The sequence below is a fragment of the Antedon bifida genome, chromosome 5 (assembly GCF_963402885.1).
Source record: "Antedon bifida chromosome 5, ecAntBifi1.1, whole genome shotgun sequence".
NCBI classification, from domain to species: Eukaryota; Metazoa; Echinodermata; class Crinoidea; order Comatulida; family Antedonidae; genus Antedon; species Antedon bifida.
In genome coordinates, this window is record NC_136230.1 from 10250063 (window position 1) to 10274199 (window position 24137).

Sequence of the window (24137 nt, forward strand, 5' to 3'; positions counted from 1 at the left end):
GTTTTGAAGCAATGTTCATTATATCCTGCTGCACATGACTAATTATTGTGAAAGTATCTTAACATTTCAGCCGGTCTACTTTGACTTTCATGAACAACTTGGTTATCAGTAGATATCATAGTAGAACCGGGAGTTAATTTGATGTCCTATCTTCTGCATAACTCCACACCTCCCCCCTCCCCCTCTAGTAAGTACTAATAATAAGTTGATTTATGTTACAGTTTGTGAGCAGGAAAATCCAACATTTTTAAAGAGGTTCAAAGTAACCAATTACTGTACATTGTGAAATTTGTCTGTATCTTATCTCCATACTGAATAGCAATAATATTTGAATAATTTTGATATCCACTTTAGACTAATTCACTTTATAATATTAGCTGTATTATGTATGGCATGTTGGCTAGTGATACTCAGTGAATATGATTAATATTGTGGGTATTTTTTAATGGGCCTATTTCTATAGAGAGAGAAACAACAGATAAAAACAGCGTTTTTAATAACTATCTAACTTTCCAATAAAAATGGGTCCTCGCAATAAAACCCCAAAAACTACAAATAACCAATCTTAAACACATTTTTAACTTTTCATTTTATTTTGGTCTCGATCACGAACACTTTTAAAATAAGTTTCTGTGAACATGTAATCACAATTTGAGGTGGTAAAATGAATGGCGCAAATATTTGGTCACTTTCTGTGACATACATGACTAATGACCACCATTAAAAAATAAAATGATAGGCTGCAACTTTATATAATTTTATAAACTATTAAAGATCACCACCACATTTGGGCACATCACAGTAGTTTGATAGTGTAGACAGAGCTTTTTAAGGCCCTGTTCACCTTGATGAAAATAACTAAAAACTGACTTCTAAGAAAACAGTTCTTTGCAGTTTTTAAATAGAAACAGGCCCTAAAATGAATTATGATCAATCCATTTTAATAACTCCTAACTTCCTTGTAATGAAATACAGACTTCCTATCTGTGCATGGATGATAAACAATTGTATAATATCTGTTTCTATTTCCTACTAAAGGATTTTTTTTCCAATTAAAGACCACATTTTAGGACCAATGATCTTTAGCAATTAGACCTCAAAAATGACAAATGACATTTTAGAATTGTGTTTATATGACTACAGAAAAGTGATATCTAATTGAAGGAAATAATTAATTTGAAGGTGGTATGCCTACAGTACCAACTTGGAGGTATGTTTAATTATTTTATAAACTGAAATTGTGAATTGCAAATACTGATTCATATTCTTACCAAATTCATGACCATCTTACTACTGATTATCAATTTAACTCAGTTGTTGTATTTGTTTTTGTAACAGTACTTAGATGTATTTAAATTGTTTGATTTAATCATTCATGGTTCATTTTATACCATAGGGATGAGTTAGGGGTCACTGGGGCATCATTCAATACAATGAAAAGTTATAACACTTTATTATGATAATATAATTGTTGATTTGCATATATTTTGAGGTACAATGACATATTTGCTTAGTATGCAATGTATTTTTATAGTCCTTATTTAAAAAAAATTATCTAACAATTATATAATACATTCTTGGTATTATTCTCCCTCCCTCATTTTTAGAAAAAAAATATATAACACTAGTTTAAGTTGAGCACTTCCTTCCTTGGCCATGCCTACTCCAAATACTGGAACCTTTACCATTACTGATAAAATGTAATTACCTGTATTTATCAAACTTTTTAATAAAAAAACGTTTTATGGTAGAGTTCAGAATTAATTTCAGATATGATCGTTTAAAAATTAATTTAAATATTACGTAGTACCTCATGTATTATTAACGAATAGCGAGAATTTAGTTTATTTTTTCTGTAAATAGATATTACCAATACTAAGACAAGCTTTTAAGTATTACGTGTATACAACAGTTTATGGTGTTTACATAGTGAGCCATCTCTGCAATTATAATGCTCTTTAGAATCTGAGGCCTATGCTATTGTAAGTGACTATATGTGTTCATTCAACAATTTCAAGTTGAAATATATGTGGATAGCAGATGAGACGTTAAGGCGTTGGTCCTCTGGGCAATATGGCTCATGTGCACGATAAAGAATGCAGTTAGGGCCTATCAAAATAAGAGTAGGGGATCATCTCCCGGTGTACTGCCTAAAACAAGCCTATTGACTGGCCTATCTATTGGTGTGTTGCACCAAAATATAAATATTTTTAATGATTAGTAGCAAATTAAGTTTTCATTATACAATATAAAATTATATTAATTTTGTATTAATTAAAATATCAGTAGAGGCATGGCATGTGATATTATGTTATTTAAGATTAATTGAAAAATTGTTAGTTTCATGTTCATTGAGTGGCATCTACAGTATTGCGACTATACCAACATGAGAATTGTACCGGAGTTTAAAATTACAGTTGCTGATATTACCACGATTAGTTATTGTGATGTACCAACATTAAATGAAAAGTAAAACAGTTCAGTCTAGTTATACATCAACATCTGATAATCACGATGTAATTTTGATGGACAATTTAATGGTTCTGAATATGATCATTCAAAAAAATAATAGCAGCTATCAAATTTGATGAAGGAGGAGACATGATTAAATTGTATTTTATTTGGTCTAATGTACAGAATATAAGAATAGTATAGTATGGTACATTATTATTGGACATAAGGAAATATCCTCTTCTTAACCTAAGCCTTAATCACTATTATTACAGGGTCTTTTTCATACTGAATAACAACAGCATTTCTTAATAAATTATAATCCTAATTGATATTGTCTTAGCTATTCCATCATCAGTAACTTTATCACACTATACGACGACCTATTGTGGTTATAATTCATAATTAAATTTAAATATTAATATCAATTTGAATGAGAATCAAAGAAACGGTTTACACTTGAATGGCTCACAAAAAGTAGTAGGTTAGTGCGGTTAATACATTTTGTATAGGTAGGCCTACTCTACAGGGAAGTTGTTACAATAGAAAATAACATACAACCTTTAAAACTATATCTACAGTACACTGCATTATATAGGTACTGCACAGTATAGGCAAGTTGTTTACAAGAGAAAATATAACATATTTCCAGTATAGGAAGTTGTTTGAATAGAAAATATAGCATATAACCATTAACATTAGGTATATTTTGTATTGTGTATAGATAGATCAATACATACAATTGAAAAATAAAATACTTTGTTTATTTATTGTAAAGAGTAAAACTATATACATGAGTTATACGATTTAGAGATCATCTTTACAGTTTTATATAAATATATATATATATAACCTTGTGTTTGTTACATTTTAATTATATTCTTAAAACAGGCAGATCAAGGGGGGTAGCGGGTGGTTGTATGGAACCTGCCTGGGCACCTGCAGAACTTTGCAATGCAAAATCTTAGTTATAATAATAATTTTACATTTTTAGGCCCCAGAAATCCAGGATTCTCCACTGTTTAGGTATCTAATATTATTATTACAAAGACCTACAATGTTTTTTTGTTTTTAGATTCTGTACCATACATATTTTAATTCACTATAAGTTAACAACTCTTTGAACCAATCACGCTCTTATATTTTTTTTCATATTATATTATATTTTTTTTTCATATTTATATTATATTTTTTAAGTTACAGAAACCTATTAAATTATTGAAATATTTGTTTAGTGTTTAAACAAAATTATAATTACTACAGTACAAAAATAAATAAGAATTTATTTTCAAATATCTGATTAAAATATGATTTTATTCAAAAAAATACTAAAATTATTTGAAATAGTAACAAAGCTCAAATTTTAGAATTGTAATATTTTTTAAGTGCACAATTTTGATACTAGTTTTTAAACATGGGAATATTACTATAAAAAACTAATCCAAATTTTAACCTATTTATATTATTGTAACAATGTAATGCAAACATATTTAGCTCAGCGCTGTTTTATGCCATAAAATAAATAAATAGCTAGTCCCATTTTTATAATAACAATGTTTTTACATTAAGGCTATGACAAAGTGCCCTAATGGGATCCAAAACATATGAGACTTTGTATTTGTTATATTAGCCATTCTTATTCAAATGAATAACAAAACTATTAATAAAAAAAAAATACTATAATGTAAAAATCAATAATCATAATGGAATAATACCTAGGCTTGCCTAATGCATAAGAGTATGGTAGGTCTTATTTAAGAATATGTATACATCATGAGTGTTACAGTGTTGCAGACTGCACAACAAGTTGTTTCTATACTGTCTGTCTATAGAGAGTAATAACTTGCTTGACAAGTTAGATTGAGATTTAAGTAACAGTACTAAGTCAACTAAATCAACATACAACACAATTTAATTGCAAAGAATATATCCACTTACATTTTTACCGGGTTAAAATTTCTTAAGATCCATGTACAGATTTGAGCAGAGAAAGGGGGAGATTAAGAGGGCTTAAACAAGCGAAATCTACAGGCAGTGATGAGATGCTCCAGCCAGCAGCGTGTGTGTGTGTGTTTTCTGCAATGGCGAGACAGTGTACTGGCTTACTATTTCAACACACACGACCTTGAGTGTTCTTTGAACCTTGACCTGTTCTAGTAATGCCCTTCATGGTAGTTCAATCAGTAGACAATGCTTGATGAAAGCTTAGCAAGCTCGCTTGCACATAATATCCAAAATTGTTGCTTTTGAATGGTATCAGTACGGTCCGTTGGTTGCCGTGGCAGCTGGGAAACCAGCCAATGGCTGTTAGTTTAACATCCGTGTTCAAGTATCTATATACAGTGAAGAGGTTTTTATCAAAGGTAATTCAAGCATTTTCAACTTACACTATCCGCAAACAGATGTTACAATAAAAATATTAAACATAAAAAAATAAAACATGTGTGAATCCGACTTAAAGCCGACAAAGAAAAGACACAAGATGGTACAGGTACATCAGTCAGCTTAATTAATTTCATATTAACAAAACTTTCTTAATCATTTTATCAATTATCTTGACTAAACAAACAGGACATCATGTTTTTTCAAATAAAAAGTTATTTTAAATCAAGAAAAAACTTAAATGTATATCATTCGTAATGTCAACAATTAATGTTACTATACTTTGTATGTATTTTAAAAATGATTTTCCAAATAAATTCAAATCTAATGAAATAAAGATAATAGATTAAAAATAAACAAATTATTAATTTAATATTTCTATTTATGTTAAAATAGTGTAAAACAGTAACAAAAACTAGATTTTGAAGTATACTAACATTAGTTTGCTGGGTGTACAGGTATACTAAAATTGGTTAATAGCATATGAACCAGTAACATTTGCTGGGGGTCATGTTATCGCATTATTTAAGATCTAATTATATAGGATTAGTACCATGATATCAGAGATAATCTAGCTTAATGAGATCTGATAAGCTTAGGAAGGATTTACTATAGGCCTACACATATTCAAAATATGATATTATATGACACTATTGAATTATAATAACTATAGGCCTAATCACTCTTATATTGATAACAGTAATAGATAAGATAGGAACTTAGACTTTATGACTGAAATTTAAAACAAAAATTTAAATTATAGTATATTAAGTATAAATTTGTAAAATTACTTCCTGGAATGTAAAGATTATCCATAATTTATTATTGCATTATGGGAAAAAAAACCCCATTTTATTATTATTTTTACATTTTTAATTATTTATGGTTTGATAGCATAACAGCAAATTGAAAAAAAAAAAAACTTTAATTGTTTTTTTTAATAAAAAAAAATTATATAATTAATTTGTGTTACAATATTTTCTATACAATTATATTATGTTGATATGGTTTATTAGCCATCATCAGCACTATTTGCTATGCAATTTATTTGGGTGAGTAAAACTGTAAGGCATTTAGTGCCTAATGCTCCATGAAATTAAACTAAAAAAATAGTTTATTTTTAATTCAAACAATTAAAATACAACAATATCATATCTGTGTGAAAGATTTCTGCTTTTGAAATATTTCACCTTCACCTGAATGAACATCATGTTTTAATATAATATTATGCTATACAATATTATATTGTATAGCATATAAACAATACTGAACATTGAATGTAAGCTATTCATCAGGCATGAAAAATAGGCCTCTTCTTTTAAATTTACAGTAAATATTAAAAAATTGTTTGAAAATCTGGTAATACTAAGGTAGTGAAAAGTGTTGATGAATAAATTATAAAAAAAAATAACAAAATCATAATGTTATATACTGTAAAATGGATTAAAAATCACCTACTTTCATGTTTTTTAATTATATGCATTGTACAATCTAACAATATAAGAACACAAAATGACTACAGTACTACTACTATTATAGTACTGTACTACTATTCAATAGTCTGTGTGTAACTTTTAACTAATGTGGCCTCTTGGTGGCGCTATTTAAAAGTTAATTTCCACATGGAAGACTACAGTAATAGTTAATTAAATATTCTAAACTTACAGTGTGTAAACTTTAGGCATTTATTAAAGTTTAAAGTTTAATTACCTGGGAATTGATTAATGTAACTATAGATATGGACACATTTCAGTTGGTTGAGGTATAGCTCTAACAGCTAATTTACTAAGAAAGTTGAATGCTAGAAGAAAGACATATTTGCATTAAAAGAATTCCTCCATGTTAATAGAAATAATAAAAGTAAGCAATGGAATTATTGTTTTGACAATAAATGATTCTACATTGCATTGGACACAAGTGACTTCAAATTGAACTCAACGGTGATCCACGCTGTAGGCAGGGATAAATAACATTATAATGAAGTAACTACTCCTTTTATATCTAACTTGTTTCAATTCCAGACAGACATCATTCCTATGCATTCACTAATGATGTGTCCATCACCTAACTGTATCATGACAATGTACACTTGTAAGTTTGAAATTTCACTAGCAAATAAACTACAAAACAGCTAAACCATTATGTTAATTCTGTTAAACATTTTGTGCCTGAGGGGTAAGTAAGAATGGTTAGGTTATGTTTGCCATCTTTTCCATCTTAAACCAGTTGTATTTATGAGTATCACAATCTTATTTACAGTTTTCAAAAGTTGATTCTGTAACATCTGTATTTTTTCCTGTTACTCACTCCCTAGACTATTGCTGAAAGTTGCTTAGAGTAGGATGACAGTGTTAACATATGATATATAATAATAATTAATTATATATTGTTTGAAGGTTGCATGGTGAAATCAAATGTTGATATAAAGTTTGCGGTACATCACATATATTAGTTCTGAAAAGAACTGTAGAGTTTCTCGACGTTTCGATCAATATACTTTGATTGTCCTCAGGAGTGAGAACGATCAAAGCACATTGATCGAAACGTCGAGAAACTCAACAGTTCTTCTCAGAACTATATACGTGGTGTACCGCAAACTTTATATCAACAATAATTAATTAATTTAATATTATATAATAATGTAATTAATATCTCAGGAAATTGTCAACTTAATAGGGTGTCAATTCCAAAGGTTCAGCTGCAATTTATTTTAAAATCTATCAGTTTAATATCGTAACATTCTGAGTAAAATCTTTGTGAATACCATGATATCTGGAATTTTTGTTTCCAATTTGAGAGGTAGCATTATCTGATATCAATTCATAAGATTCTTTTTATATCAAAGCACTAGATATATTTTAAATTACAGTTACAACCTACAAAGTAATTGATAAACATACCCTGTATACAAGGAAATCGTTATTGCATAATCAGTGGAATATTAATATCAGACGTATGATTTATGACAAGAATATACTCGTCTGAATTAACAGCAGTAAGGTACAGTAGTATGATATTCATAAAGAAAAATAATAATCTTAATATGTCATGCTCTGCAGAATGTAATATTATCAACATATTATAGTAAATTGTGGTACATGCAGTCTACCTCTTCCTCTGGGATATCCCTAGTCAGAGGATACCCATAGAGGAAACTTTCTTTTAAAAAAACCAGGGGGAAATATGTTTTAACACAACTGCCGACCCCAATCCAGGGGACACCCTTTTAAAGGGGAAACTTTGTTGGGTCTCGAAGGTGAAGACATTTCCAACCAGTACTCTAACAAATGCGAGCTGAAAATAGACAGTATATATAATAGGTGAAGACCTGCATCAATTAACTACTAATAAAATATATAGTGTAATATACAATAGTAAACTAACTTACTTAAAAGGGAAAAAAGAAAAGGCTAATCAACTGTGTAATATTTGTGTAGATAGTTCCAAAATAATTTACTATCAGTTGTGAAATGCAATGTCAGAAAACGTTTTTTTAAGGCATAGGCATTATCCCCCATCAAAATGTAAAGCATAGCTGTAAATGTGTTAATAGTTTGAATTTAATTGACTACTATAAATTCTATTATGAACTATTATTATTGAAAATATAATACAGCAGATCTCAGAGTGCCTTTTGAATTTTGGCCACACCATTCAAAATTTTCAGGTAAAAACCAAACGTCTTGATTGTTTGACTTACTGTACTGCTGTTGCGCTGAGAAGTGTTCTGAACTAAGTTCCTCCAGTTTTTCCTATACCTTGCTATTTCTTTTAGTGTTTCTAAACACGTGTACATTTCAAATTTAGTTTATTTTAATGATTATCATTTGTTATTTGTCATTTTTGTTGGTCTTATTTTTAGTATTATTGTTATTTCTAATAAAGAAAAATTTCTTAAACGCAAAAAAATCCATTAAATCAAATATGATATCTTTGCATATCTCTACCTCTGTCAGTCATATTTTCATCTATACATACAGAAAATACAATCTATATTGATAATAATAATTAGAAAGATCATTTCTTTTAGAAATTGATATCTAGTCGATAGCTAGAAGGTAACATGCAAATATCATTTCATTATAGATAGTAATCTTATACTGGTTGGTCAGCCTATGTATGTCTAAAACAGACCAGCAGCCTGAAGATTTCAATGATACAACATATTAGTTTTCGTTTTAATAATTTCTGTGTACATTTTTATTATTATATTATACTTTGTTTACAGGTATGCCTAAAAAACTTGTAGTCTGTAAGATTGACTGATCGTTTTAATGAAATATTAGATATTAAATGCAAAATAATTATTGCTCTATAACTAGACAAAATTTATATATCAAATATTTTTTATTAACACTAATCTCTATCACTAATCACTTCTATCACTACATTAAGAAAAGACTTAAGAGTTTTTTTATTCTAAATTTTGCACAGAGGCAAACTAAGATTATAGTAAAAGTTGTTACTCAGATAGACAAAATCATCAAATATTTTGTTTTGTTGTTATTTCTATCACTAAACCCTATCTCTATCACTAATTCCTATCTCTATCACTAATCCCTATCTCTTTTACAGATGTAAAAGATGTAAAAGAGTTATTATTCAGTTCAGAAATAACTTATTTCTGCATGTTCAGTTGACAAAATCTTTCAATATATATATATTTGTTTCAAATTATCACTAAACTCGATCACTATTATTTAATCCCCAGATCGCCATCACTAATCTATATCATTAATCCCTTTCTCTAAATATGAATGTCTTTGATTCCAAGAAAGACAAATACATTGAATTTTAAGAGCTATTATTGAATAACTTTAAATTTTATATAAACAAGTTTGTTAACAAAAAATGTAGTTGTAGGCCTATTGGTGTCAATTTATATCCTTTTATTTTGGAATTTTAACAATTACAGAAACAAATGTAATGTTCAGGATAGGGCAACTATTTTTGGAAGTATATTGTTAATATTTACAAGGTTAATACTCTGTCATGTCTTGCAAGGGAGATAAGTTGAACGTAGCCATATCAAAGTTTTGCGAGTATGTCAAATCAAACATAACTTCTGTATCATGATGATTCATGTATTAATGTTCTATTCAGAAATGTTATAAAATAATAGTCACAATCACATTACAAAGAATTAAAAATTTGTTATTTTAAAGATACTACAATTCAATTGATATATTCATTCTATCATTTAAAAAACCACAGTATATTAGAAACCTCTTAGTCAAGTATATAAATCATATTGATAATTTGTAATTAAATTACTTTAAATTTGAGTATGAAATAGACATTCTCTTTCATGAGGCATAATAACAATTAATTAAATGTTAATCAAACATAACAGTGACCTAATTAAAAATAATTAAAAACATACCCGTACGTTATCCCTATGTGTTTGTTGATGAAATTTGCATATATAACAATGTGTACTCTACATCTAACAACATCGATAAGGCCAATTTACGCAGACGAGCAATAATGGTAAAAACAAAAAAATAGAATCTATGTTATTTCTTAGGGCCATTGACACCAAACATGGAGCAGACAGGTGGTAGACCGAACAAATTTAGATACAGAACCGGGATTTCCGCTACTGTTACTGCTCGTCTGTGTAAATTGGCCTTTTTGATATAACGAAAAACAAGACTAAAGCTTTTATTAGTTCTCTGCAGTTTTTTGTTGTTTGGCCAAGATTTTGATGACGAGTGAACACTGTGTGATGTTTGCATCTCACCAACAAATTTTTTGTTTTATGTTTGGACCTGTTTACAAAGAAAAACTCCAAAGAATCTTTGACAATGGTTTTGGTAGTTGTTTATTTATATATAAAATAATAAATAATATTAGTGATTTAAGACTTGGAATTGAAGATGCAGAGACCTGTTAAAACTTTGTCCCACTAGGACGCAATGCAACCGCGAGTGAGTTGACCAATCACAAGCGACATCATGCTTACGTAGTTACGTTGCGTCCTAGTGGGAACTTAAGCTTAATGCTGGAGAGGATGATGGAAAAAAATATTAAACAGATTGTGTGCACAAATTGATGGTTTGCTGGATAAATATTTATGTTTTTCATTCATTCATTCATTCATTCAATCTTTTATTTCGGAAACTCTGGTCCATAGAAAGTAAATTACATATAAATGAAATAAATAAAATAAACAAAATTCCATCTGGAGAGCATCTTCGACTTAACTAAGACGTTGCTTATAATCGTTGAGATTAAAATATTTTTGCTTGCATTAAGTCTACACATCAGGCCATATATTGATATTCTTAACAATTCATAAAAAGAGGGAATTCTACATTCCGTAAACATGAGGCTGGCACTGCAATGTTTTTAAGTAGGAACACGCCAATATCGTACTTATGAAGATATGTAATAAGAAACTTCCTTTATTTATTTATAAAACAGCCCATACAACAAGGAACTAATAGTGTGAATCCGTATACAACACATTTGAAGTACAAGGAAATAAGAAATTACTGGATTGTGTTGATAAAGTCGACAAGACCAATTTATGTTTATTTTTCAAAGAAAAAACACAATAAACTATTGTCTCTTTGTCTAAATTGAACTTGAATCAGGAAGTTATTTTTTAAAGAAATAACACATTTTTCATATTTTTAAACTATTTCCTTCATATTACCAAAAAGCTATTAAAAATGTAATGTACATTCAACATCTGCAGATTAAGCAACCAGGATTTTTAATTTCATTACAAGTCTCCTAGCAATTAAACATTAACTTCTAATTAAACACTTCCTCCAATTAATGACCACTATTTATGGGCTACAAGAATACACAATTAAATTGTAATTGATTGATGGTCTTTAATGGGGGAAGGTAGGGGTGGGGGTGTTGTATTTTCCAGAACTTTTCTAATGGCCAATAAAGCGCCACTACCAGCACTAGCCAAATCCTCATATGACACTTGGTTCATGGGTTTGTTTTGGATGGATGTTATAATAAAAAACTAATTTAAACATTGAATTCTGAATAAATTATATTCCATGAAACCTGTTTTTTACTATATATCTTATTAGTGATATTCTACGATAGAATGTTCACTAGCTAGCTTTAATATAAAATAATTAGTGGCAATAATGGACAAAGAATTCATGCGTAGTCAGGTCTGAATTTCTAATATTCAAGATTATATATTGTCTGTCTGATATTCTGTGTTGATTATATGGATATTTCATTGTTGATCTAATTATCTGTTGACTAAGCCTGGCTACTGTCAACATAACATACACTTAATCGGTTGTCTTATTACATACATGCATCGTTCTATCATTTTTAATCTTTGGTTCAGTTTTTCACAGTTTCTTAAAGCGAATATAGAAAAAATGTCTAGATGAAAATTAATTTTTTTTGTCATGTAATCTAGTCAAATGAGTTAATGATTATTTCAAATTATTTCTAGACCTTGTTTTATAGGAAAATCAGATCTGCATAATCAGCCTACACTTGTCTCTATTTTGTTGTTCAATTAATACCAATGTATCTTCCTCATATGTTATTTCATTACCATAAAGAAATCATGCAGAAAGTTTAACCTCGCTTTTTAATTTGTTGATTCCGTATCCTTGCCATGCATTATTTTCTTCCATTTCAATGATTGAAGGCACTATTGCACTGCTATCCTTTTGTAAAAAATGTTTATGCAATGCCTGAATATTGTGAGAAAAGAACCGGCTATACTATAATCTCCTAGAATCAGTGCGAAAAAATGTTTATACCACAGCCTAGTCTTCGACATTTAAGATGAAAGTGGCTTTTTCCTTGAATAAAAGTTTTCTGTAGAATAATACGGGTGGTAAAACCAACTCGTAAAAGTATTCTTCCATTTAACTGATACGAAAATTCAGTCCCTATGTATTTCTCTTACTATAACTTTGTTTTTTTACATTGATGGAATAATGTAATGAATGATAACTATACTATTACAATATTTTGTCCTTGGATATTCTATCACTGCATAAAAAATGAATGTATGAATACTTTTCAATTAGTTCAATCACGAGTGTATTTTTATCTCTGTGGCTAAATACAGGTACAGAATAAACATAAATCACATTTATTGTGAAGTTTTCAATCATTAAAAGTATATTAACTGGGGGAAATATAACCCTTATCTGACCAGTACCTACATAAACTAACATGAAATTATAAACATTAACAACATTACCATTTGCCTGTGGTATTATTATCTGTTTCTAGCGGCTATGTTCTATTTATCACAATTCATCAAAAAAATTACCATTGAATTGAAATATCTCCAGATTTGATTGTGATATATTTATTTCAGTTGTGGTGGATGTACTGTATACAGTAGGAATTATAAATTAAAACACCATTTATTACTAAATAACTATACATTTTTGTTTAATTCTATTTCTGTACCAACTGAAAATGCTATAGTATAATTGATAGTATTATAGATATTCTTATGATTAAGAAAGATTAAGGAACTCGCAATTTGTGGAAAGTTGGGAGACCTTCTTCTAAGATATAAAATTGCTTTTATTTGTTTATTAAAAATGAGTAAACTCATAAAAATCACTAAAATACTGTGCTATTACCATATTTAGTCCAAGGGTATGAAATATGGAATATACTCGGATTACATTAATAATGGACATGCTTAAAAGTCAACTGTATACTTGTTAATATTCAAATTCAGCCAACTTTATTTTCCACAATTGTAAATTATATTGATTGTGGCAGATTCTCAAAGGCATATTTAGGCCTATACAAGGTATTTCTATTTTGTAATGGAGCCTAAAAAGATATCAACATATAATAACATAATCATAGTGTTCATAATAAGTGTTTAAGCAAACATTGAATTGTCTAGCTTATACCTGAAGTAGTTCTCCAACCCCTTTGTTTGATGAAAAGTATCGTATCTTAACAATAATGACTATTTTTATGAATATTATCAAAGGCTATTCATACCTGGATATTCCCATCAATGACTCAGTTCAAATAAAATAAAAGTATATCTGTATTGTTCATATTCAAACAAGTTAACAAACAATAGCACATACAGGTACCATTTGAATAATCCATTCAATATTTTAAAAAAATAAACAAGCCGGAAAAAACATGGTGTAGAATGGCCTATCTGAATAAGCTTGAGGACGATAATAACATTACCACATTTTAGAGTAATGTTCACCCTAGTGAGAAACCTTTTGTTTCTGATTTAAACTAAATTAATTTTTTTTATAAATGAAGAAGTCTCAGTGGTAAAAAACCCCAAAACTAAAGATGTCAAAGAGACAATAATAATTAAGCTCTCCTAAAAAGACTTTTCCTTCTTTTTATTTAAAAGTTGAATGCTTCAACATACTAATTCAGTAAATGTCCTTAATACATGGTTTGTGATCGGCTAAAAATCTAAAGCTAAATGAATTAAGCGCCTGAGTAAACACATTATACAAATGGAGGGCTTTTTCAAATTGTGGGCTGAAGAAAATTCTAATTGTTAAAAAATGTTATTTTATGAGAAAATGGATTAAAAGATTTGAATGGTTCACTGTCAATCAAAATTATTTTCGTAGGGATAAGATTTTTTCGTGGTATATGCTTCTACCTCTGTGGGGAGCTTGCCAATATGATCAGGGAAAGATTATTCACAACTAAATACATTTCAGTCTAATTGACTACAACAGACATATCAACATTTATTTAACTTATCTGTAAAGTTAAGATTACTAGATAATACACATAAGATTAGTCTTTTAAGTAAAACAAATTGATTCCTTTTTCAAAGATCAGTTTTATCTTGGTTAAGTACAGTACTATAATACTCAGTATACAAATTATGCACAAGATAAAGTCCACACAATATCTAACAGTTACAATCTTTTGTTGTTCAGATTTCATTACGTAGTAGCCTATTTTCATGGAGGAAAATTCTTCATGGTATTTTCTATACAGCCTGTCTTGTCTGATCAACGGGGGAGAGAGCAGTATGGTTTAAAGCGGCATCAGACTAGAATGTGCTAGAGGCATATGTTCAAGACCTATTCGTACCAGTGCCATAACGCAGAGGCATGAAGCTCTTGGTTTAGGGACCCAATGCTGGAGGCCAAGTGCAATTTTTATTCTGCGCGCTGCTCAGGGGACCCTGTAAGCTCCAGGACCCCTGGGTTTAGCCAGTGACCACTCATAGCCGTTACGCCATTGTCCGTACTATATTTCTTCTATCATTAGCCAAGACATTTTACTGCTAAAACTACTCGCATTGATCTGTCCTTTGAAGGAAACTTAAAGCCATTGGTCCTGTGTACATACTTTTCACATGTGCTTGATAAAGAACCTGAAACACTATTCTAAAAGAGCATTGCTAATCATGGATCTCATACTTGTCTGTCTGGGAACACAGTTTGAAAAGGTCACCCAGAAAAAAAGAAAAAAAAGAATGTCGTGCGACAGATTTATTTTTATTATAACATAGTTATTATTATTTACATTTTTAACAGTGTTCTCTGGAAGGAAGCAATGTTGTCCACCAAGATCTGCCAGAATAAATTAGAAACTGCGCCTAACCATTTAATCTAATTAAAGTAGAGTAATCTATGGCTAGACGTGTTGTATCTACTGGACTGATTCAAGTACAATACTCTTTACCTTTTAAAGTTATCAAGAATTACACACATTATAATATCATTAATTTCTCATTAATTACTGATGAAAACATGTTTATTTTTAACAATTGTTAAAAATTAATGTTTTTATCTTTAACAATTATTAAACAACAATTATTAAACATCTATTTTAGTATTGTATAATACAAAAGATTATAGATAATCTTAATATAATATAAATCATACAGTGTAATTATAAGCTATTGGCAATTCATATACTTTCTATTACCTATTGGACTTTCCATTGACTTTCTAATTTATTCCATAAACTCTCAGACATAGTGCAATCATAGAGATATTATAGTTCACTATAATATCTCTAGGGTGCAATATACAGGCCTCAGTCTATAGTTTTAAAACTTTACAATGATACTGTACTGTTGTTTGAGTAAAATGTTTACACTATTAAGGATTTTCCGACCTTTTATACCAACCATGCATTTTCGGTAGGTTAAAAGTCAGGTGCATGTAACAGAGGGGAAGGGAGGATATTCTAAAGGAAAATAATTATTTTATTTTGCAAAAATAAATAGTTTAATTGTAGTTGTAAAAGTATGTTGTTGCTGTTAACCTAAATCATTCTATTATTCTAGGGACCTTTGACCACATGCCTTACATAGAGTTGATTGCTCCACTCATACAGTACTTAACAACTTTTGATTCGTTTTAACAATTTCTGCACATCCTCCTAAAAGTTTCTCGCTATCTGTTGAAACTGTATAATAATACTAATTATTGCACAAAAAAAACGTGGCTAGTTTAGGTCATGCTCGAATATAATCCCACCCCATAATTTAGGCTAATATTAAATCCCACTTTCCCTAATTTGTCCACAAATACATATCCAGAACAGCTAGGACCATACTCGGTCATACACTATTTGTTTTTTCCTACTAAAACTTGTAGCCACGTTCATTTTGTATTGTATGCATGACAATTTTATGAAACCACAATTTAACTATTGATTGATAAAGGTTTAAATAAAACATTAAACCATGTGGGAGGTACTAAGTGTTTACTAAAAATATTGGCTTGATAATCCTGTTTTATAATTGAAAGAAATTTATGATGTTGAAATAAAATTTGTAGAATAGTCAGTATCTGACACCCGTACCTAAAATCATTCTCATACATCTAAAATGTATAAAAGTGCAGGTTTAAAATACCTCTTCTGGATACGTCACTGAATTAATACAAGATCTGTTGACAAGGCTTTCTTTGATGATATAAGGTTCTCATGAGTGACATAGTGGTACATCATTCTAGGCCTACGTATACATATTTTATCTCGTTTTCCAAGATGCATTCTTCATTAAGTAAACATACATTATCGTACCTGAGACTGTCTACAGTCTTCCAGTCGCTTGATAAGGTAGAACCCTGATAACAAGTCAAGCGTTAGTAACAGCTTTAGACTGATCATTGTACAAATATTGAGAAAGCCCACAGGGGTAGTCCTAAAATCTTTACACAAACATTGTAATGCACGAGTAAACTGGTTTTAATACCTGCTTCCTTTTGTGAATAATACATTATTTACAATATCATTTGTAAATATTTATTATAACATTACCGAATATTAATTTATCATAAAGTAAATATAAGTTTTTTAAAATATTTAATTTACATTTTACATTATGAAGCTAATTTATTCTTTCAGATTCATGACTCAAGTAACCGACTGTAGGGCTTCTTTTTCCCTAGATGGAGTACAGTTTGTTGATTATTTGTTTTATACACAACATTAACTTGGATTTTACTCAAGTACCAAATTGTGTATGACTTTATCTGGACTTCTTTCAAGGCACTTAACACAATCACATTCCATTACAAAAAGGTGCCATGCAATAGAACAATTAATAGATCTTTTCATGTAATAAAACTACAGTAGAAAAACCCTTACTTTGGGACATACCTATTCTGGGGACATCCCTAAGCGTAGTTCCCACATTTAGTGATGCAAAGTAACAAAGCGTAGTATTGACGGAAAGTGTTGTGCGTATTAAATCACAAGTGGGAACCGACCGATATAACAGTTCTGCAAACAGTCGCCATAGGAAATCAATTAAGATTTCACGCAACAGCGTAAAACAAAAATGCACAAGAGAAACATAGCATATACGCAGATTGAACAAGTCATGGTCTATGCAGCAACCAACGTTGACGCAACCAAACAGGTTTGATTTCACATAGATGGGGAAAGCACAATTACTGGAAGGGAATTTTATATGTTGCATCGGTTACATTATGTCTTGTTTTCTCTTCTTTTAGAGAACAATTTCCATGAAACAAACAAAGCAGAAAAAGATATGCTTTAACAAGTGAACGGCTAACCAATATTTAGGAGAAACCCCTATTTAGGGGACTTCCCCATTAAGGGGACACTTTGTTGATGTTCTGAATATGTACTGTACCTTAATAGTCGTTCAACTGTGATACACCATGTGATAAGAGATTAACCAATCAAATGGCATGGATACACCCAGGTGTGTTATAAATCAAAATGATGACTAAGACACTATTTACCTGTATTAATATCCTAGAAAAAAAATAGTAACACAATACATTTTAATTAAACAAGTCTTTGTTACAGAGACTACAATATGAAAATGAAAGAGGAACTTCAAACAAATTTAATTTAAAATGAAACTCTTTTAACATCTTCAAGTAAAAATAAGGAAGGGTTAATGTTTAATTACAACGTACAATTGTCTTCCATCCAATGAAGCTATACAAAAATATTGTTTGTTTAGAATGTTGGAAAAAACGAAACTGTAATTAAATAAGGAAATAAAAATGTGCTTTGTTGATAAGCCCTGTGGTGACCTAATTTGAACATTATAATATGCTAAATACTAACAAATGATTATTGACTGGTGGTGCGGGAGGGTGTTACTGCCTAAGGGTATGTTCAGGCTCACAGCATTAGGTTTGTTATCTATCACTAGTTTAGACACAAAAATATGTATGACGCGTACATAACGCTACGAGTCTGAACATAGCCGTAGCTAAGAAGTAGTCAAAAGTGCTACACCAAAGCCTTAACAACAGACATTTTAGAAATAGTGTTGTTTGGTTAGCTTTTTCACTTTTCACATTAGGCCTATAGACATATATTCTCAACTTTGTGAAAAAAACATCAAATTCAGGAGAAGATGAATCAGACATTTTTTGGGACACATGAGTCTTAATTCTTAAAACCACACAGTAAAGTAATTATTGAAGGGTTAGTTATGAAAGGGTATAAAGCTAAACAACCATATCAATAGGAGTGTCCCTTGAATAAGGGTTACCTCTTAGTGTTATTTCATCTTGTTTGTTACATGGACTGAATACAGTATGAATGTTTCCAAAGGAAGTGTTGTATTGAATTTGTATAAGATTCTTCAATAGATCATCAATAAAAACAATATCAAAACTTATACTGTAGTATAATACTGTAATAAAAAAGGTAATCAACATTTTAATTTTGTTGTGATTTAAGCGAGTCCCCTCACTCACAAGACAGGAAAACAATGTGCTACTATTGTCGCAGACAAGGTCAAGTTAAGAATAGAATGTCCTAGATATTCTAATTTACTTAAATGACGTTGAATTGTTAATCAATTTCCTACACTAGAAACTCAGGAAATTCATACTTTGCATTTTGACAAAATCAAAATATTGAATTTAATATAATTTGCAACAGAGTTCAAATTTAAATGTTCTTTCTATTTTTGGCCATCTTTACCCTCAATTGAATAGAGAAAAATATTATTATTCCTTAAACTAAAAAATATCTTAATAATAATATTGTAAGCCCACACTGGGCATACTTCTGGTATTGTATTTTTTGCGTTTCTACTTAATGTCTTTCTTATGGAGCAGTAACCGCAAGGCCTTAATAATATGACAGATGTTACGGCATTTTTTAGTAGAAGAGATAGGGCTTGTTTTTGTTTTTCTGCCAATATAGTTTTCATTTCATAAGCTTTAAAAAAAAAAGTTTTAACATTTTTTAAAAGGCTATTCTAACAATTAATTCAAAACTTCTCTAATTTAAAAGTCAAAGAAAGTCAGGTCTATAGGGGTCCATGCTATAGTCACCCCAGATTGACTTCTTCATCAGTACTTTTATGAATGATTAGTTGTGAACATGAACGCTAGGTGATCATACCCAGTATCGTTTGGATTGTACAATCATTCGGAAAAACACCTCACAACAATACTTAAATGGCTGTGAAATTGTGAACACTATTAAACAGAAAAGTAATAAATGATTCAATAATTGACCATTTTGCAGCCAGTATAAACACAACTGGGATCTGAGGTGTTACACAAATCTCCAGCAATTAATAGATAAATAATTTCTTCACACAAGTTATAACATAAATAAATTATTACATCTGTTGACATGGTCAAGTGGCATATCTTTTGAGATACTGTATGCAGTGGCCTAACGGCTATGAGCACTCACTGGCTGATGCCTGAGGCCTCCAGCCACTGCCCATATGAAATAAACTGTGTACAGATTTTTCAAGATTTATGTAACCTGCACATTTCTATTTGTTAAGGCCTAAATAAACTTTGACTAGTCTGGCTACCCGCTAAGGCCCATGCCATGGAATTGAGGGGTTTACTGTACAGTACTGTAAGGGAGCAAAATGCACAGAAAAAATGAAGTCTGTATAAGGTGAAATATAGAAGGGGTACACACGACTGCTGTGCCCTCCCCTTCTAAATCTGCCTCTGAACCCTCAAAAATATTTTCAGTATAAATATGGATGCAAACAATGATTTATATTTAGAAGTTTAAGCATGAATTGATAAAAGAGTAAGTTAAAAATGATATTGTACTTACATTGATGCTAGTGAATCGTTTTGCACTTCAGCTAGAGAAAGCTGTAAGAAAATGAATTAAATACATAAAGAAACTAGATTTCTGAAACTTAGTCGATAATAATAAATGATTACTACAGATTAAACGTTTTTAGACCAGTCTAGGTTCAATAAAACTTGCTCGTTAATTGATAAATTAGTCGGGTTTATGTAGAACATGTTTAATTTCCTTCGTACATTTTCTGTTGATAGGATTTAATCCACCTTGCAAATTCAATTACCGAGTTTATAAAATAAGAAGTTATTAATTATATTCTAACATTGCTTTCCACAGACACTTAATCTACTTTGGGATCTGCGTCCATTCATCAACCTTAATTGTAATCTTACAAAAATTAAAAGTGAAGCTAAACATATTTCAAAGTTCAAAAAAGTAATATTGTCAAATATATTCTTTCTCCAATTATAGATCTTTCAAATTAAATATATGTTCAATTACAGATAATTGTTTTAATGTATTCAAATTTCCAGTTATGGACCAATAAAGAATATTGATTAAAGATACTACAGTATTTGCTTTAATATATTTTAATATTAAACATACTCTTAAATACTTATAATATCAAACATATACTCTTAAATACTTTTAATATTATATACTCCAATTTAAATGTATCTCATACTTTAATCAAAGAGCTTTTGTATTATTAAATACATTCTCTAAATAAATGCTAACTATTAAACACTTTTAAATATTGATTAAAGAAACTCTTATAAGATGCTATTTATAAATTCATTAAATATTAAACAGTAAATCTATTGGAATCAATGGAATATAATTATATGAAATTTGTCCAAAAGCAATATTTAATTGGAGAAATGTTAATATGTCTAAAAAATATATCTTAAAATATACTTTTCAGGACAGCTGTTTGAATGCGATAACAGAAGAGTCTCTTGTTTATGTTGTTGGGAAGTCAAATGTTCAAATTCAATTTAGGTATAACGGAAATAAAAATGTAAAAAAAAAAACAACCAAATAAATTAATATAGGTCTACAGTAGAATTCCTAATAAAAAGACAACTTCGGAAACCAACAAAGTGTCCTCTGAATAGTGGTTGGCTATATTGATAAAACATATAATATTGCCCTTTGTTTATTATCATGAGAAAGTGTCACCCTGAAGTTCTTCTGAAATTAATAGCAGTAGATACACTATATAATTACTGTAGTGTATATACCAAAAAATGAAACAATTTTATTTAGATAAATATATTAATTTTCAATTCTTTCATGCAGACTGGGAAAGATGAGAACTCCACAAAACAAAATGACCATTTGGTGATCCTTTGCGCTAAAAATAAATCTAGCTATCTATCCCTAAATCAAGTTGAGCCCGACATTTTTTGGATCAAGAGTTGTTTTTGGAGTATATTCCAATAAGACTAAAAAAGATATTCAACTTTCTCATAGTTTTTTTCCAGTTTGGTTTTACTGGATAACGATAAAACTTTCAATGTGTCGTAATATTTTACATTGGTGTTCTGCATCACAGACACCTTAGGAAGTTAAACTTTCTTGAACAGCAAGCAGTAACTGAACCAAGAGAAAGTTATCGTTTGCACTGAATTTAGTGAAATTAACCATTCTCCTGGTTAGTTTTATCAAAGAAAGTCCATTGCGTTTGGGACATTAAGAGGTGTAATCTATGAAAATGAAATACTGGTTTTTCTTCTTGATGTACTTAGTTATTATTATGGAATATGAAAGATAGTATAATTACATTTTCCAGACATCAATAAAAAAGAAGAAAATCCTTAGTAATAGGATTTTAAGAAAGGGGATCAAGTTTCAATCAGTTCATGAAGTGAAACATAATTGTGAAGGACTGAACCCATTCCAGTCAATACTTTCAATTATCTTGAGCTCACATGTCTGTCTTTTTCAAGAATGTATCTTATTTTAACGTATAATTATGGTTTAGTGTTAATGGGTAAATGGCGAAGATGAAAAATGAGATGAGACCAAGAAGTTGATGTCCCTGGCAAGATGCAACCTCTGCTTCATGATCAGTGGTGTCAAATCTGATTGGATAAACAACTTTATTAGGCCTACTTTTTTGTGTTACTGTGTAGTAAATTACTATTCTTAAAATAAACTTTAGTTCTAGTTCGAATTACAAATTCAATTCCTTAAAGTCTTAAAATACATGAATGACCTTATCAAAAAAATATATACCAAAGAATATCTGATTATGATTTAACAAACTAAATATTTCATTTATGAATATGTAACCTATGAATATGTAACCAATTCAATAATGGTCACCTTTATTTTATCTTTATAAGCAGTTTCAGCAATTAGCCTGCTTAGACTAAAAAATCAGTCAAAATCCATTTAAACTGTTGTCATGGCAGGCTTGATTAATTAAATATGACATCATTTTGAAGTTTTATCATTAGAAATCCAAACAAAATTGGTGTACTTTCCAGATACAGTTTTAGTAATCCAGATATTTTCATAATGTTTTATGAAATATGGATACTAATTATGAAACAACTGTAAAAAATATATACCTAACATGTCATTTGCTTTAAAGGTAGTGTATCTACAAATTATAATAAATCTGTCACTAAACTAAAAAAGGATGTCAGAGGTTGCAACATTTTAAACATTTTTTTTTGCCCATAGGTTTAAGGCCTCACGTTAATTAAACTGTATAGTTGAAGATTTTTTCTTAGACATTAAGACATTTCCTAGCCAAAGGGCAACACTCTAAAGTCAAAAGAGCAAGTCTAATCACTTTAGCCTACAGTTACATTCTATGTATCTCTCATGTACATTCATTAAAATTGAGAGAAATTAGTAAACAAATGGCAACTGAATCAACAGAGAACAGGAAGCAATAGATTTATATTTATGAATTGGAAAGGATATATTGAATTAAAAAAAATAATGTATACCTTAATTTATAGAAATAAAAACACTTTTAAATTCTGCCTTCTAATGGTTTCATGGGACATAAAAACCATTAATAATTTATCCAAATATATCTATCATGCTTATAATTTCAGATATATTTTTTAGAGAACGACTTAATTTTATAAAACTAATGTACCATGAGCAAATTGTAATGCAAAAGATAGGACATCAAATTAAGCTTAGCCCTTCATTTCACTATTTTTAGGCCCTGTGCCCACCCTATTTAAAAATCCTGAATCCACCACTATGTATAGTAAAAGTTTATCAAAAACTATGGGCCAGAGGCCTAAATTTAATAAAGTCAGAATGAATGAATTAAAAATATATCAGAAATTATCAACATTTTATTGAAGAAGTCTGAAAAGGACACATTTCATTTTTGGAAATAGTTGAAACATTCAAGGTTTTTAACGAACCCTTTTACCTGAAGTGCGTATTTCAAACTAGAGACCAACAGTAGCGTGACAATATGTTGCCACTTTCGTTGAACATAAACCCCCTCTCCCCATGTAAAATCTCCCCTCTGTAAATTGACTAGGTTAGATTCATTGTTCAAAGGTTGATTGTATGCAGTTTTTTGCACAGGCCATGTGCTTGGTATTGATTTGTGATTTTTTGTATCCGCTACAACAAATGGAATTGTTTTTGTATGATGGTATAAAGTATTCCAACATACGTGCCAACTTTTCGGTTTTAGCCGGAAGACTTCCATCTTTAATACTTAAAAAGACTCTAAAGGTATGTTCAGACTCACAGCATTAGGATAGCATTATGTACGCGGCGTACATATTTTTGTGTCTGAACTAGGCCACGGATTACTGTTAGACAGT

At 29.8% G+C, this 24137-nt stretch overlaps 1 protein-coding gene and 1 long non-coding RNA gene across 11 annotated transcripts in view; one reads left to right on the forward strand and one right to left on the reverse strand.

The window, feature by feature from the left end:
- Positions 1-24137, forward strand: part of LOC144842732 (uncharacterized) — a 173360-nt gene that overhangs the window by 126767 nt on the left and 22456 nt on the right. The gene's annotated exons all lie outside the window — the stretch shown is intronic.
- The window catches only part of LOC144842664 (muscleblind-like protein 1), a 179460-nt gene that overhangs the window by 114856 nt on the left and 40467 nt on the right, over positions 1-24137 (reverse strand). For 7 of the 10 annotated variants that reach the window (XM_078699170.1, XM_078699172.1, XM_078699173.1 and 4 more), the window contains 2 exons: positions 20347-20387; positions 4390-4784 (listed from right to left, as the gene is read on the reverse strand). The gene's annotated coding sequence lies outside the window, so the exon portion shown is untranslated. Of the gene's footprint in view, positions 1-4389; positions 5008-20346; positions 20388-24137 lie in introns of those variants that run through there. The other 3 variants (XM_078699168.1, XM_078699169.1, XM_078699167.1) reach the window with 2 other exon arrangements.